General features: G+C 40.5%; 1 pseudogene; it reads left to right on the forward strand.

The window, feature by feature from the left end:
- The first annotated feature begins 13,452 nt into the window (after positions 1-13,452).
- LOC115830758 lies at positions 13,453-13,599 on the forward strand (annotated as a pseudogene).
- Positions 13,600-14,132: the final 533 nt, after the last annotated feature.

Raw genomic sequence — 14,132 nt, forward strand, 5'->3', positions numbered from 1 at the left:
TTTGAGGAACCTTCATTCTGTTTTCCATGGGTTGTACCATTTTACATTCCACAAACAGTGCACAAGTGTTTTAATTTCTTTATATCTTTACCAGCAAGCACTTGTTATACGGTCTCCCTTCTTTCTTTTCATAGTGGCCATCCTAATGGGAGTGAGGTGATATCTCCTTGTGGTTTTCAGTTGCATTTTTCTGATGATTAGTAATGCGAACATCTTTTCATGTGCTTGTTGGCCATTTGTATATCACTTTTAGAGACATGTCTGTTCAAGTACTTTGCCCGTTTTTTAATTGGGTTATTTGATTTTTGTTGTTGAGTTGAAGGAATTCTTTATATATTCTAGATATTAGTCCCTTCTCAGATGTATTATATGAGCATATTTTCTTCAATTCCATAAGTTGCCTTTTCACTATATCGATTGTATCTTTTGGTGCACAAAAGTTTTTAAGTTTGATATAATTCCATTTGTCTATTTTTGCTTTTTGTTGCCTATGCATTTAGTGTCATACCAAGAAATCATTGGAAATATGTTTTTTCATTTGTTTAAGCCTGTGGGAGGAAATACGGTTTGAGTGGACTTTAACATCTTGGAAAAGCAAGTAAGCCTTGGTCAAGCTTACAGACAAGAGACTAGGCTGGTTTTTCATCCTGTAAAACAGCCCTACAAATTTACATACACCATGGAATCCGAGATCCCACTGATAATGTGAACTTACTCCTTTTTGTTTGTCTTTTCCCTTCTAATGTTAATTTTTTTAACTGCAGAAAAAATAACAAAATATCAGAATTCTTCTTTTATAAGGTAGATTTGGGAGCATGTACTGATCTTTTGAGTGAGGTGGAGAGGTCAAAATAAAAATACTAAAATGTGAATAAAACTTTGAGACTATTAGATGGAGATCTAGTTAAACCTTTTCTTCAAATGCCATCAATGCCAAAGAGCAGCAGTTGTTTTACTAATTCATTCACCAAAAGTGATTATCAAATGTCTACTATGTTCTGGGCACTAACCAGCCAAGGCAATATAGGTGTGTATAAGAGACAAGTCTCTGCTGTCTGTGAGTCTATGCAGAATCTCATCTTCCATTAGAATCATCAACAAACATGTATTGCCTGCCCTCCCTCCGCTAGAAGTTTGGGGAGACATGTTATGGACTAAATGTTTGTGTCCCCCAAAATGTACATGTTGAAGCCTTAACGCCCAATGTGATGGCATTTGGAAGTGAGGCTTTTGGGAGGTAATTAGATATAAATGAGGTCGAGAAGGTATGGTCCCCATGATGGGATTAGTGGCCTTATAAGAAAAGAGACAAGAGAGGTTCTTCTCTTTTTCTGCCACATGAGGACACAGTAAGAAGGCAGCTATCGACAAGCCAAGAAGAGGGTCCTCACTAGGAACTGAACCCTGCTGGACCTTGATTTTTAAATTTCCAGGCTTCAGAGCTGGGATTCCTGTGTTTAAGCCACCACCCAGTCTACGGTATTTTGTATGGCAGCCGAAACAGACTAATACAAGGCATAAGGGACAGTGAGATGCTGTTCATTCTGTCAAGGTTCGTGAACTTGTTACCGTGGCCTCCGCAGTCCCTCTGTGTTCACTTATCTTTGCTAAGGGCAAATCACTGATGAGATGGACACATTTTATAACTGGGGAATAAAAGGGATGAGGCCCTACAGGCTGAGGGTTACAACCAGGTGTCTGAAGGAGTCAGTGTTCCAAAGAGTGAGAATAGTGGAGTGTGTAAGTGGAGAATAATCAGGTAGGTGCTTAAAAGTGAACCTATGTTGACTGTATTCACTTATTTCATAAGACAACTTTTGGTGGCCAGACACACCACCTTTAAAAAGTAATTGTATAAGTGTCCTAGTGCTGTGCATGAAGTCCCATAAACTGGGTGTTTTTTAAACACCTAGTTGTTTTTACAATAGAAGTTTATTTTCCCACAGTTCTGGAGGCTGGAAGTCCAAAATCAAGGTGTCATCAAGCCTATGCTTTGTTTGAAAACTGTAGGGGAGAATCCTTTCTTGCCTCTTTTAGCTTCTGATGTTTGGTGGTAATCCTTGGTGTTTCTTGGCTTGTAGATGATTCACTCCCATCCCTGCCTCCAAAGTCGTATTGTCATCCTCTCCCTGTGTCTCTCCCTGTGTGTTTCTGCTTCCTTTTTTTTTTTTTTTTTTTTTTTTTGAGACAGGGTAGCATGCTGTTGCTTAGGCTGGAGTGCAGTGGCATGATCATAGCTCACTGCAACCTTGACTTCCTGGGCTCAGGTGATCCTCCTGCCTTGGCCTCCCAAGTAGCTGGGACTACAGGCATGCACCACCATGCCTGGCAAATTAAAAAAAGATTTTTTTTTTTTTTTATAGAAACGGGGCCTTGCTATGTTGCCCAGGCTGGTCTCGAACTGCTGGGCTCGATCAGTCCTCCTGCCTTGGCCTCCCAAAGTGCTGAGATTACTGGTGTGAGCCACCATGCCTTGCCTCTGCTTCCTCTTATAAGGACACCAGCCATACCAGGTTAAAGGCTCACTCTACTCCACTGTGACCTCATCTCAAATAAACTAATTACATCTGCAACAACATGATTTCCAAGTAAGGTCACATTCTGTGGTACTAGGTATTAGGACTTTGTTGTAGTCAGGGTTCTCCAGAGAAACAGAGCCAATAGGATGGTTCCGTCTCTATAGATAGAAATAAATTTATTATAAGGAATTGGCTCACATGATTATGGGGGCTGGAAAGTCCCAAGATCTGCATAGTAAATCAGCAAGCTGGAGATCCAGGAGAGCCAGTGGTTTAGTTCCAGGCCATGTCCAAAGACCTGAGATCCAGGAGAGCTAATGGTATAGTTTCAGTCTGAAGTCCAGCAGGCTTGAGACCCGGGGAGAGCTGATGTTTCAGTTCAAGTACAAAGACAGGAAAAAAATCAATGTCCCAGCTCAAAGGCAGTCAAGGAGAAACTCTCTCTTACTCAAGGGAGAATGAGCTTTTTATTCTATTTAGACCTTCAATGATTGGATGAGGGCCACCCACATTAGGGAGGGTAATCTGCTTTACTCTGTCTACCAATATAAGTGTTACTCTCATCCAAAAACACTCTCACATAAACCCCCAGGATAATGTTTGATTAAATATCTGGGCACCCCCTGACCCAGTTAAGTTGACACGTAAAATTAACCATCACACTTTAAAATATCTTTCTGGGAAGCACAATTCAACCTATAAAAGTAACCATCATGCCTAGAGAACTTTTTTAGATGAAGAGATAGAAGGATTAATTCAAATCTGTACCTATTGCTTTGTACTGTTATTTGATGGGGGTCTTACCCCACTCCTATCCATCAAGGGTGGCAGAGGCTATTTTCCAGGATTTTAGGGTTGCTGGCAGCTGGGCAGTGACTCAGGAGAGTTGTGAGTGGGGACAGAAAGGAAGGAAGTATGCCAAACAGTGCTAAAAAATACCCAAAGCTAAGAAATGTGTAATTAGCCCTGACCTCCTTTGCCCTTCCTCCTTACTAAAGCAGAGTGGGTGAAATGGCTCATGGGTTATTAATTGCCCTCTGCTAGTCACTTTACAGGCATGGCCTCCCATATTGCTTACTTTATTTTCTAGGGATGTCAGCAAATTACCACAAACTTGATGGCTTAAAGCAACAGCAATATATTGTCTCATAGTTCTGGAAGTTAGAAGTCTAAAATCAAGGTGTCACAGGGGCCATGCTCCATCTGAAGTTATCCAGGGACTGAAATCTCCAGTCCTTCCTTGCCTCTCCCTAGTTTCTGGTGGTTCCTGGCAATCCTGGTTTTCCTTGGCTTGCAGCTGGCTCCCCACAATATCTGCCTCCATTTTACATGGCCTTCCCTCTGTTTCTCTGTGTGCCCTTTCTTATAAAAACAGCAGTTATTGGATTTAAGGCCCACCATAATCTAGCATGACTTTATTTTAAGTTAATTACATGTGCAGAAACCCTGTTTCCAAAGATGTCACATTCTGAAGTTCTGGATAGACATGCATTTTGAGGGAGACGCTATTCAACCCCCTATACTAAAACTCTTTTTCTGTGGAAGAGAAAGAGGCAGGGAGAGTAACTTGCCCAGATCACTGTTAAGTGGCTGAGCTGAGCTTTCATGTGTACTCATTAGCCAAAGTGTCTTCCTTCTTCCCCTCTGCGCTTTTCCCTCTTCCCTTTCATCACCTATTTTCTTATCCAAGGATGCCCTGGATATTAGTTTACCTTCATTTAATGGAGAAAAATGCCCATTATTAACTGTTAACTGTTGGGGTGAGGGGATGGGAAGATGTTCAGTGGAAGGTCTCTCAATCTCCTTGAGAGTTAGTTTACTTTTTTTGCAAAAATGGAGAAAATGAAACTTGTCTCATTTGGTGGTTGCATGTATTATTAAATCACATACAACCAATCACAAAATCAATGTATAAGAAAGTGTCTGGGAAAATCTTCCAAGGCATACAGCCCTGAGGGACTTTTATAGAAAATCATTCAGAAAGTAAGACATCCATTACTCACCTAGGGTATTAATTAATTTGTATTCTTGAAATTCTTTTTTTTTTTTTTTTTTTTTTGAGATGGAGTCTTGCTCTGTTGCCTAGGCTGGAGTGCAGTGGCGCAATCTTGGCTCACTGCAACTTCCGTGCCCTGGGCTCAAGCAATTCTCCTGCCTCAGCCTCCCAAGTAACTGGGAGTACAGGCACATGCCACCACACCTGGCTAATTTTTGTATTTTTAGTACAGATGGTTTCACCATGTTGCCTAGGCTGGTCTCGAGCTCCTGACCTCAACTGATCCACTGGCCTTGGCCTCCCAAAGTGCTGGGATTATAGGCATGAGCCACCATGCGCAGCCTGTATTTTTGAATTTCTGCATTGTTGACATGCCTTGAAGTCTTAGACAGTGAGCAAGAAACAGAAATCATGTAGCACATATATTCAACATTGCCACGTAATTTTAGGTTTCTATTTGGTCTCCTTCAAGCAGTAAGTAATTTACTTTGATCTTCTCTGCTAGGTTATAACAAAAGTTGACATTATAGCTCTGCCACTTACTAGAAATATCATCTTGTTTATGTTACTTAACTTTATGACCTCTAATTGTGAAGTTAAAGGAAAGAGCACGTATAAAAGCTCCTGGTACATTATGGGTAGTCAGGAAGTAAAAGTTTTTTTTTAATTGCATTGTTATTATTATTACTGTTATTAATATCATTGGTATGCAAGATACTGAGTTATACATATTATTTTAAAAATTGAAACAATTTTTGTCTTAAAGTTACAAAAATAGTACAGACAATTCCCATATATTTCGTCACCCAACTTCTCCTACTGTTTAACGTCTTACGTAAGCACAGTATGATGATCAAAAATGGGAAATTAACATTGCTACAATACTATTAAGTAAACTATAGATTTGACTTGAATTTGCAGATTTTCCCGTTAACGGTTTTTTCTGATCCAGGATCCAAACCTTGATCTCCAATTGAACTTAGTTATGAGAAGGAGACAAACTTAATCTTTTATAACTTAGTTTTTCCTTGTCTTTCATGATTTTGACACTTCTGAGGAAAGCTGGTCAGTAGCTTTGTAGAATGCCCTCCAATTTGGCTTTGTCTGTATTTTCTCTGATTAAATTGAGATAATACAATTTTGGCAAGAATACCTCAGAAGTAATGTTATGTCCTTTCTCATACACCATATCCAGAAGTACACAATGCTGGTATATATTATTACTGGTGAAATTAACGTTGATCTCTGGGTTAAAGTGGTGTCTTCCAGGTTTCTCCACTAAATTACCATTTTTCCCTCAGTGACTAACAAATATCTTGGGGAAATACTTTAAAACTACGCAAATATTGCTGGGCATGGTGCCGTATGCCTGTAATCCTAGCACTTTGGGAGGCCAAGGCGGGCGGATCACTTGAGGTCAGGAGTTCGAGACCAGCCTGGCTAATATGGTGAAACATCATCTCTACCAAAAAGTGGTGGTGCGCGCCTATAATTCCAGCTACTCGGGAGGCTGAGGCAGGAGAATAGCTTGAACCCAGGAGGAGGAGGTTGCAGTGAGCCGAGATCGTGCCATTGCACTCTAGCCTGGGGGATTAGAGCAAAACTCTGTCTCAAAACAAAAACAAAAACAAAAACGAAACTATGCAAATATCATGTTTCTTGTACCTTCACCCATTAGTTTTAGCATCTATGGGTGAGTCTTGCCTGCCACATTTGCCTATTAGTGATTTTCTGTTTCCTTCATTTCTTCTCTATTAATAGGAATTCTTCTCTAAGAAAGAGTTATTCAGTCTCCCTCATTTATTTTTTTATATCAATATGGGCTGATGAATATTTTATGGGTTATAATCGAACACTGTCATTATTTATTTTGTTGCTCCAGTGGTTCCAGCTCTGGGCATTAGGAGCTTAAACAGGTTGGCTCCTGTATCCTTTTAACGTGCCTCATTATTTTTAGTGCTTTCTTGCTTTTTGATGCTTACTTTTTAATCTAGGCTCATCTTGTACTTTCTTTGCCCCAACCATGGAATTGATCTTTTCTCCAAAGAACTCTAATTCCTTTTATTGGAAAATGGACTTAGGAACCAAGATCTTGGCATTGAGTAGTCTCATTGCTACTGGGGTTTCATTGCTTCTACGTCCTTTCAGTGGACAGAGTTTGGAAATATATGCAGGTATGCTAACACACATACATATGTTTATATTTATAAATTATAAAATTGTATAATTTTAAATTTTTATATTATAAAATTATAAATGTGTTATAAATCTATGTTTATTTCAACATATATCTGTATAACTCTTAAGGACCACAATGAATACATTCAAAGGTAAATACGTGAATATCTCTAAGGCATACGTCTACTTATCTCTCAATAATAAAGAGAGTAGGTCCATTACACTATTGCAGAGTCATTAGTACTTGTTTACTTTCAAGTTTTATGTTGTAATTCAGATAGCTGAGGTTGTCAGAGAAGAGACCTAGCCTTATGTAATTCTGGAACCAGAAAAAGAAATCATGGAACTATCCAATTCATATTTCCTAAACTGGTATTCCATGGAATACTATTTTAGGAGTTGTTAATAGCATTATCCTGATCAAAGGGTTTTGTGGTTCAATAAGTTTGAGAAACAGCATTGTAGATCCTCCACACTTGTGTGACACTGCTGATGGATTATTTTATTCATATGTTTATTTATTTTTAGGGATGGGGTCTTGCCAGGTTGCCCAGGCTGGCCTCAAACTCCCGGGCCCAAGCAATCCTCCCACTTCAGTCTCCTGAGTTGCAAGATTACAGGTGTGAGACACCATGCCCAGCATGCCTATGGATTATTAAAGGAGTTTTTAAAAATTTGTTTTCCAGGCTGGGTGCAGTGGCTCACAGTGGTAATCCTAGCACTTTGGGAGGCTGAGGCAGGTGGGGAGTTCGAGACCAGCCCGGGCAACATGGCGAAAAACTGTCCCTAAAAAAATACAAAAAAAATTAGCTGTGTCCACTCCTGTAGTCTCAGCTACTCAGGAGGCTGAGGTGGGAGGATTGCTTGAGTCCTGGAGGGAGGGGTTGTAGCACGCTGAGATCACACCACCGCATTCCAGCCTGGGCAACAGAGTGAGACCCTGTCTCAAAAAAATTTTTTTTTGTTGTTTTGCAGAGCAATTCTGTGTTCAAAACAAAATACTTGTCTAATAATTTTATGGAGGCAGAAGATAGAAAAAAAGAAAAAGTAAAATCAAATCTGTATGCATTTTCCTTTGCACAAATGTATTTGAGGTTAAATGTTGGTATGTGCAATAACCTGAAATGTTTCAAGTACTATAATTGTGATCAGATTTTTTGTTTGGATAGGCTGCCATAAGCTTGTCTTCAAGTGGCTTTTAAAACTTAAATTGCATTAGCTTTACAAGGGGCAAATATATCCTTTAGAAAAAAGATGTTCTCTATTCCTGCCATTGAAATATTGCTTCACAAAACTTATGGCACAACTAACAAAAAAGGCAAAGAATCCTATTTCAAAGTAGTCATTTTGTGGACAAAGGTAGAAACCTATAATCTTTCCTCCACCCCAGCATTTCATATTTAAACCTTCTATTTTTAACCTGATGGTGGGATTCATGGCTAATGCTTATGAGATCTGTGTCTAGACAGTTGAGAAAAACAGGAAATGAGTTACATTGTCCTAGTAACCTTTTGTTTTCTAGCTCCAAGCTGTGCTTGCTTTAAAAAAATATTCTTTCTCTCCTGAGAATTTCAGGGAATTTAAGGAACTATAATAATCCAAGGCCTCTTCAGGGAGCAGAGATAGCTGTTTTGGTGGAAAAGGAAATGAGAACATGAGTTTACTATGCTTGGACCATAAAAATGAATGCAACCATTCTAAGAACATGTTTGCTGTCCTCTTCTGATTGCAAACGTGCTCCCAGCTATCTCTGACTGTGTGATCCTAAAGGGCAGGAACTCATTCTTCCTCTGTGCCGGACACATTGATGCTTTAGGACATAAAATAACCCCCAGAAGAGCAAGTTAAGAAGAGACAGCTGACATTTATGGAACACTTTTCTATGTGTCAGGCACTGAGCTAAGCACATTACATGCATTATCTTATTTAATCCTCAAAGTAATCATTCCTAAGGTGTGGTTACTACTATTACCCCCATTTTTTTTTTTTTTTCTTGAAACAGGGTCTCTCTCTGTCACCCAGGCTGGAGTGCAATGGCGTGATCTTGTCTCACTGCAATCTCTTCCTCCCAGGTTCAAACGATTCTTGTGCCACAGTCTCCCGAGTAGCTGGGATTACAGACATGCACCACCACGCCTAGCCTTTTTTTTTTTTTTTTTTTTTTTTTTTTTTGGTATTTTTAGTAGAGACAGGGTTTCATCATGTTGGCCAGGCTGTTCTTAAACTCATGAGCTCAAGTGATCTGCCCACCTTGGTCTCCCAAAATGCTATGATTATAGCTGTGAGCCAGTGCACCCAGCCTATTGCCCCCATTTTACAGATGAAGAAATGAAAACACAGAGAAGGTAAGGAATTTGCAACAGTAGCATAACTGGCATTTGAACCCAAAACAATATGATTTTATAACCTATGTTCTTACTTGGTATGCTATACTCTTGTAGGGCTGTTGTGAAGATTACAGGAGATGATGTATGTAACAAACTTATCAAAGGCCCAGGTCCATGATAAGCATCACAATTAATTCCAGGTATTATTTACATGTGTAAGCAAAATAATGCTGGTTTTTCATATAAGTAGGTGATGCTACTCATCCTCTTGACATATTAATAAGACACGCAGCACTTAATGCTCTTAAGTATCTATTGATTTGAAAAGAATTGAATAGCAGTAGTGATGATTGGTGCTAAATGTATTTATATTATGCAGCATTGCAGTGAGGCTGAAGATACAATAATGGTGACAGTTGATTGGGTTAGAGAGTTTGTAAACAAGTAAAGGAAACTGGTCTATACTGAGATAAAGTCTGCAATGTTGACTGTATTAACCATTGCTTCTTAGAGTCTATAAAATGACCATATAACATATGTAACAAATATTGCACCAAATGCCTGCTTTCTCAGACTCAAAGCCTGTAGGGACACAATATTAGATAAGACCTAATCCTTTTGCTCATGGAATTTACAGTCTAGTAGAGAATTAAAAATAAAAAGAAATATTTGCAAATCGTGATAAGTGCCACCAATAAAATAATCAAAGAGTTAAGATACAGAGTAATGGAGTTGGGACATGGGGAGGAGGGTCTGGATCCTACTTTGTATGGGGTAGTAAAGAAAGGCTTCCTGTAGTAGGTGACATTTAAGACCAGATGATGGGAAAGGACCTAGGAAAAGGGAACTACACACACAAAAGCTCTGAGGCGGGAAAGAGCTTGACGAGTTCGAGGAGCTGGAGGATTGTTACCCATATAACGGTTGGGTTCGGTTGCTTGGTGGGTGAACATCTCTACAGATGAAGAAATGAAAGTACAGACAAGTTAAGGAATTTGCAAGAGTAGCAACTGACATTTGAACCTAAATCAATATGATTCCATGTAACATACGTTCTTAGTTGGTATGCTATACCCTTGTAGGGCTATTGTGAACCCAGTGACCACAATGAAGGAGAATGTAACAATGGGGTTTTAGTACTTGCAACAAGTAAGAAGAACACTGGGGATAGTTCCCAAAGCAGTGTCTCCTGGAATGAAGGTGAAAGCAGGGCTTTTATTGTGCCGCTGGCTGAGTCATTGCATGTAAAGTGGGGTAAAGGTAGTGAGGTGCAGGCGCAGGCGCAGATCCTGCTTCTTCACACATGGCAAATATTGAAAATGGCGAATAGAAAATTATTGACAGGCTCAGGGAAAATGCCGGCTTCAGTCCCTAGTGGCTACAATGCCTCTTTAATAAATTCCAGTCTTCTTTATGGAATCGGTTAACCCCTTTATTAAGCCTTCTCTTGCTTATATGTCTTGTATTGATATTTGGACCCTGCATACACAGTACTATAACTTGAATTGTTTCTTCTCGCCTAGAAGCAATCAAATTCCAAATAGTGCTGTAAACTGAACCACACATGGAAATGCCATTCTTCCGAGGACCCTTAGATCGGCCCCAGAAGGAGCCCTAGCTGCTGTTCCCCATTCGATGCCCTTTTTCAGCAGGAAGTAGCCAGAAGGAGTCGTTGCCCAAAACCCCGTAACAGCAGTTAGTGTGGCATCTCCACAGGGGGGAATGTCATAGGAGTTACTAAGAAATTATTTTAGGCAGATAGAGAGGAAAATGGGTCCTTGGGAAGTTTTCGTTTTTTAAAGCATCCCCAGAAAAGTTTCTTGTAAAGCCGCGCCTCTTAGAGCCAGGTGGGCAACCTTTAATATGCAAATGCCAGCCATTAGAAACTGAGTCCACCCAAACATGGCGATTCCCGCCGGCCTTCTTGCCCTTTCCCCACATGTTCCTGGCAACATGGCCGCCCCCACGTATCCCCACGTGTGTAGAACATCATGGTGCCCTGCATTTGCATATTAAAAGGCTGGGGTGGGAGAGCCAGCTTTTTTGAGGGCTATGTGAACGACACGCCCAGTCAAACCCATCCCCTGAGCCTTATGCAAATAAGACACCGCCTCCTCCAGCCTTTGTATATATACCTAGCTGGTATCTGTGGCAGGTGGGGTTCCCTTTCTCGGCTTTGAAGCCTCCCTCCCTCTGTCTCTGTACAGAGGAGCTTCTTTCTTCTCCCTTCCTTCTTGCCCTTTCTTGCCTATTAAACTCTCTGCTCCTTTAAAAAAAGAAAAAGAAAAAGAAAATGGAGAATAGGCTCCTCCCTGGGCTGGCTTTTTAGTATGGTAATGCTGAGAGTTCACCAAAGTTCATCTCTTACTGAGGCATCTCTCTTCCAGCTGGTTTTGGTTTTGCTATAGCTGGGCTTCTTCCTGGAACAACGGAAGCTCAAGGCACAACAGTTACAAGTGGTTACCCTATCATAGCATGCGCCAAAGACCAGGGACCCTGGGTTACAAGATGAGTGTGGCTGGAGCCTAACAGGATAAGAGGAGACCAGAACCAGATCATGCACTGTCTTTGTGGCTCTTGATAAGAAATTGGGTTTTATTCCAAGTTTAATAGAAACTCTCCAAAGGGTCCTGAATAGGTGAGTGCCGTGATCTGATTTGCTTCCATGTGGAGAAAGGACTAGATGGAATAAGAAGGTTGTTGGACCTCATTGGGCAAAAAATGATGGTGGCTTGGATGAAGCAGCAGCTATGGAGAGAAAGAAGCTGACAGATTGACAGATTTGGGAGTTGACAAGACTTGATCCATGAGGATTGGATGTGGAGGATGAGGGAAAGGGGAGAAATTAAGGTGACTCATAGATTTTAATTTGGGGAAATACCATCTCATGGGTATTAAAGTAAACAAATATGCAAACTTATTACTATCTTAGTCAGTTTTTGTTAGGTTTTGCTCCAGTAACACATAACCCTCAATTCTCTGTGATTTATACAGCAAAATCTTATTTTCCATTTGTGTTATATGTCCACTGTGAGTCCACTGTGGCTTTTCAATTGGGATCCAGGCTGAAGAAATAGCCCCTATCTGGGACACACCAATCTATGGCACATGAGAAGGGCTACAGTGGAACCATGCAATAGCTCTTAAAACATCTACTCAGTGTGACACATGTCATTTCTGCTTGCATTACATTGGCAGAAGTAAGTTACACATCAGAGATGTCAATGGGGCAAGGAAGAATTATTCTTTTACACAAAGGGATAATCATTTGGAACCATAATATAAAATACCCCAATTTCAAATACTGTTATGGGACTCACCCCCAAGACATGGCTTGTTAGGTTAGAAACTAAGGAAGTGGTGCTACATGTCAGGGATTTTTATATGCCTTACCTAAGGAAAGAAAGATGATATGCAGAATTTGGAAATGAATATTTTGTGGATTTTCTCTAATAGAAGAAAATAGCTTATTTATTTATTTATGACAGAGTCTTGCTCTGTCACCCAGGCTATAGTGCAGTGGTGTGATCTTGGCTCACTGCAACCTCCACCTCCTGGGTTCAAGCGATTCTCCTGCCTTAGCCTCCCAAGTACCTGGGACTACAGGCATGCACCACCACGCCCAGCTAATTTTTGTATTTTTAGTAGAGACAGGATTTTACCATGTTGGCCAGGATGTTCTTGATCTCTTCACCTCAAGATCTGCCTGCCTTGGCCTCCCAAAGTGCTGGGATTACAGGTGTAAGCCACCGTTTTTTTTTTTTTTAACAATTATTTTTTAACATGTCATCCATTTATAAGATATCAAGATCTAAAATTACAAAAGGGGCTGGGTGCGGTGGCTCACACCTGTAATCCCAGCACTTTGGGAGACCGAGGCGGGTGGATCACCTGAGGTCAGGAGTTTGAGACCAGTCTGACCAACACGGTGAAACCCCATCTCTCCTAAAAATACAGAAATTAGCTGAGCATGGTGATGGGTGCCTGTAATCCCAGCTACTCAGGAGACTGAGGCAGGAGAATTGCTTGAATCCAAGAGGCAGAGGTTGCAGTGAGCTGACATCACGCCATTGCACTCCAGCCTGGGTGACAGAGCGAAGCTCCATCTCAAAAAAATAAATAAACAAAATAAAATTGCAAAAGAGTATACAGTGACTCCTTCCTACTTCTGTGCCCATCAACCAATAACCCTCCTGTGTGCAGTAGAAGGTGTGTGGGACCTTGGAAGCTGGTGGAAGAGGGCATCTTGGGGAAGAAGGAGTGGTACAGGTGGTCAAGTATTTCCAAGAGGGAAAATTAATATATATACTTAGAGAAGCTATGATCATGAAAGGCCACCATAAATTCAAGAATAAATTAATACCAAAGGAACCTCATTGCTTTTTAAATTTATTGTGTTACTGTGTAAGACTACTTAGAAAGGAGAGTGTCCATCACTTCTTGGCCTTTTGGCTAAGATCAAGTGTAGAAAGGAGAATGCCCTGAATGAAGTGTGTCTTGATTTCATTATAGCAGCTGGCACAAGCTAGCTGATTAGATGTGGTCACAATGGAGAAACGTGGCTGCTAACTCACAGCCGGATGGTTTCAAGGCTGGTGGAGCCATGGCACACTGATGGGTCGAGTCACAGGTTGAGAAACTTGTGGGTGGAGTTTGTCCCTTCGTCTCATCCTCTTCAATATATTCTGTTGCCAACTTGAATAAATATACAGAAAGTATAAGATAAAAGAGAGATGACAGAAGCGAGACCTCCAAAAATCTTTGTAGACTTGAAGAAGAGATGGAAATCAGGATAACGCGTAATAGTAATGAAAATGAGGAGTCCTATAACTAGGTTGAAAAAGAAAGGTTCAACGTGATGGAGAGCCAGAAGTCCCAGGCCTTTTAGTTGACAGAAAACATAATGTGGGTCAACAGTAAGTCATTGTTGCTTCCCACAATTAATTCCATCTTAATATATACATTAAAATATAATATATTAACGTACATGGGGTATACAGAGTGGGGAGGGATGAGTTGCACTGTTTGGGCCACTTCTGGGTCCTGTGTCTTGAAGTTCTGGAATGCTTTCAGAGGCAGGGAACAGGACAGTAAAGAGCTTAGAAATAATTG

The sequence above is a fragment of the Nomascus leucogenys genome, chromosome 16 (genome assembly GCF_006542625.1).
Source record: "Nomascus leucogenys isolate Asia chromosome 16, Asia_NLE_v1, whole genome shotgun sequence".
In the NCBI taxonomy this organism is placed as follows: Eukaryota; Metazoa; Chordata; class Mammalia; order Primates; family Hylobatidae; genus Nomascus; species Nomascus leucogenys.